This window comes from Notamacropus eugenii, chromosome 5 (assembly GCF_028372415.1).
Source record: "Notamacropus eugenii isolate mMacEug1 chromosome 5, mMacEug1.pri_v2, whole genome shotgun sequence".
Taxonomy (NCBI): Eukaryota; Metazoa; Chordata; class Mammalia; order Diprotodontia; family Macropodidae; genus Notamacropus; species Notamacropus eugenii.
This window is the reverse complement of record NC_092876.1, coordinates 160,883,811-160,887,483: the sequence shown is the minus strand read 5'-3', so window position 1 is coordinate 160,887,483 and position 3,673 is coordinate 160,883,811. Positions and strand designations below refer to the sequence as shown.

The 3,673-nt window shown below is 37.8% G+C and overlaps 1 pseudogene; it reads right to left on the bottom strand.

Annotated features, from left to right (window-relative positions):
• Positions 1-653: 653 nt before the first annotated feature.
• On the bottom strand, positions 654-3,147 carry LOC140507727 (eukaryotic translation initiation factor 2-alpha kinase 1 pseudogene; annotated as a pseudogene).
• Between the last annotated feature and the right edge of the window lie 526 nt (positions 3,148-3,673).

Sequence of the window (3,673 nt, the reverse complement as noted above, 5' to 3'; positions counted from 1 at the left end):
TTTTTGCGATAGCATGGATTTCTTATTTAGAAAACTACTTATTCATATCCTTTAACCTTTTTATCAATTAGGATCATTCCAAAGGGCAATCTACTTCACCTCAAACAAGTAATGGTCTAATATAAATTATCTAGATACATATTGGACATACTTGCTTCCTACTTAGCCAAAGACTAGTTAACTTGCTCCTCTGGCCTGTGGATCCCCTCCCCTGAGATTCCTGTCAGATGTTGAATCCAGCTGCTCTACTACACTTAATTTCTATTCCTTTTTTGCAATGATTGCTGTTTTTTTAATGTATTATAGCACTAAGATAGTTTTTTCAGAAGATCTATAAACTGTTAAATAGAAATGAAATGCTTAGGCTGAGAGTAGAATTTGGAAAACATAATAAAATATGCCTAAGTAGGAAGAGAATGAAAATAAGTCATTGTCTTACTTCTCCCAAAACAACTTTGAATATACCTTTACCTAATAACTTTATTCTCAGACTGCAGAGCAAACTCCATCAAGAAAAGAATTTCCATATACCAATTTCCTTTTCACAGACATACTTAAAAAGAGGCATTCTTTCTTAATCTGAACTTCTTTCTGCGTGAGAAACATTATGAATAGTAAAGTATAATGATCAAATACAGTTTTTTTAAGCACTACATTTTAAGCCTAACAAGTTGAACATAATAATGTCCATTTCCAGGATTTTGAAACTTTCTAGTAGCTGTCCAACAGAATGTCAATGTGAAGAATTACTCTTCATTAATTGCTTTATGCACTTTTTTTGTAATTAAACATCTTAGGCTAAGTGATTCTGGAGTCTGGCCACTTAAGCCTGTTAAAGCTTCTGCTCTTTCCATTTCTATTCCAAATGGTTGAAAGAGCTCTAGAAGAATCACATCCAAACTATACATGTCTGACTTGGTGTCATATTCAGACCTTTGAAGCTATTTTGGTGAAGTATACTGACTATTACCCACTCCTGATATGTCAGTCTTTTTCTATTGATCCATTCCATGTCTTTCTGAATGATGTCTGTAGAAGCCAGACCAAAATCTTTCATTCTTATGTGATGGTCAGGGCTTTGAGAAAGATATTTCTGGGCCTGGGAATTCTGTGTAATACTCCCCTATGTTATATATACAATATATAGCTTCCAATAGCTCTTAAAAATTTTTTGTTGCAACACTTCCCATACATCAGGACAGGAAAGTTCATGATGATCCCTTATTTTTATTAGTAATCCAGTTCCAAAATGTGATTCCACATAGCTGTATCTGAATATGGAGCATGAGATGATACCTCACTTCAGTCTGTCCCAACAAGACTAAGTTTTCTTCAGAATATTCTTCAGTGGATGTAAAATTCTCCTCTAGAAAAAAGTGATTCTATTTTTTAGACATTTTCTTTATTTATTTTAGTTTTAAACATTTAGTTCTATAAGATTTTGAGTTTTAAATTTTCTCCCCCTCCCTGAGACAGCATGGAATTTGATAAAGCCTATTTATGTGCAATCATATTAAACATATATCCATATTAGTCATGTTATGAAGAAGAATTAGAACCAAGGGGAAAAAGTGTGGAAAAAGAGAGAGAGAGAGAAAGAGAGAGAGAGAGAGAGAGAGAGAGAGAGAGAGAGACAGACAGAGAGAGAGAGAGAGAGAGAGAGAGAGAGAGAGAGAGAGAGAGAGAGAGAGAGAGAGAGAGAGAGACGAGAGACGAGAGACGAGAGAGAGAGAGTTGTATGCTTCAATTTGCACTCAGACTCCACAGTTCTTTCTCTGGATGTGGATAGCATTTTATGTCATGAGTCTTTGAAACTGTCTTAGATCCCTTTATTGCTGAGAAGAGACTAGTCTGTCAAAGTTTCATTGCACAATGTTGCTATTACTGCATACAGTGTTCTCCTGGTTTTGCTCACTTCACTCAACATCAATTCATGCAAGTCTTTCCAGGTTTTTCTGAAGTCTACCAGCTCATTATTCCTTTTGGAACAATAATATCCCATTACATTCAATATACTACAACTTGTTCAGTCATTTCCCAATTGATTGGAATTCTCCCAATTTCTGGTTTTTGGCCACCACCAAAAGAGCTGCTATAAATATTTTTGTACACGTGGATCCTTTTCCCATTTTTATGATCACTTTGGGAAACAGACCAAAAATGGTGGTATTGCTGGGTCAGAGGGTATGCACAGTTTGATGGCCTTGGGCATAGTTCCAAATTGCTCTCTGGAATGGCTGGGTCAGTTCAAAATTCCACCAACAATGCATTAGTGTTCCAATTTTCCCACATCTTCTCCAACATTTATCATTTTCCTGTTTTGTCCTATTAGCCCATCTGATAGGTGTGATGTGGTACCTCAGAGTTGTTTTGATTTGTATTTCTCTAGTCAAAAGTGATTTAGAACATTTTTTCATATGACTAAAGATAGCTTTAATTTATTCATCTGAAAACTTTCCTTCATATCCTTTGACCATTTATCAACTGGGGAATGACTTGTATCCTTATAAATTTGACTCAGTTCTCTCTATATTTTAGAAATGAAACCTTTATCAGAGATGTTGGCTGTAAAAACTGTTTCCCAGTTTCCTGCTTCCCTTCTAATCTTGGTTACACTGGCTTTGTTTTGTGCAAAAAACTTTTTAATTTAATGTAATCAAATTTATCCATTTTGTCTTTCATAATGTTTTCTCTCTCTTGTTTGTTCATAAATTCTCCATGGATCTGACAGGTAAACTATTCCTTGCTCTCCTAATTTATAATCTCACCTTTTATGTCTAAATCATGTACTCACTCAGACCTTCTCTTGTTATATGATATAAGATGTTAGTCTATGCCTAGTTTGTGCCATATTAATTTTCAGTTTTACCAGAAGCTTTTGTTAAATAATGATGCCTGCTCTCCTGGGGCTGCACTGAAGCAGGGGGAGGTCTGCTACTGGAGGATGCCCTCCTACTCTGGGCTGTGCTGAAGCACATGGAGGTGCAGCTGCTGGAGGAAGCCTACTTGCCCAGGACTGCACTGAAGCACTTGGAAGCCCACTGCTTGAGGTTGTCTGCCCACCTGGGCCTGCACCAGAACACAAGGAGTTCTATATGCTGGAGGCCTATCCACTGATGGCTGCCCTGAATCCCATGGAGGGTCCATTCCTACCAGCCTAGGGCTGAACAGGCACAGGTGGTGGTTCTCAGACCAGGAGTCTGCCAGTTACCTTGGCTATTCTAAAGCAAGTAGAAGGTCCTGGGGTTGGCATTTGCCTGCTCTACCAACCTGGGGCTCAGGGTCTCCCCCTGGTTTGCTGAGGTTGGGCTTGCCACTGGTTTGCTACGACACTTCCTGTACTGGAATGTGTTTTCCTTTTACCTTAAGGAAATGGACCTTTCTCTAAATTTCCTGGGCTATGACACTGCTCCACTTCATTTTTCTTCTGGCTCTGTTGTTCCAGGATTTTTCCTGGGGCTCTATTTTATATTAAGAGGTCAAAAAGGGAGAGTGATGGGGATTTACTACTTACTCTGTCATCTTGGTTCCTGGAAGTCCAAACTCCCAAAAATTATTCTCTTGTAGCGTATGATGCTTAACAAGTGATCTCATAGATGTATTAAGCAATTTTCTTGTGATTCACATTCATTGGCATCCCTTGTGATCAAATCAGTGTAATTTACTAATGTTA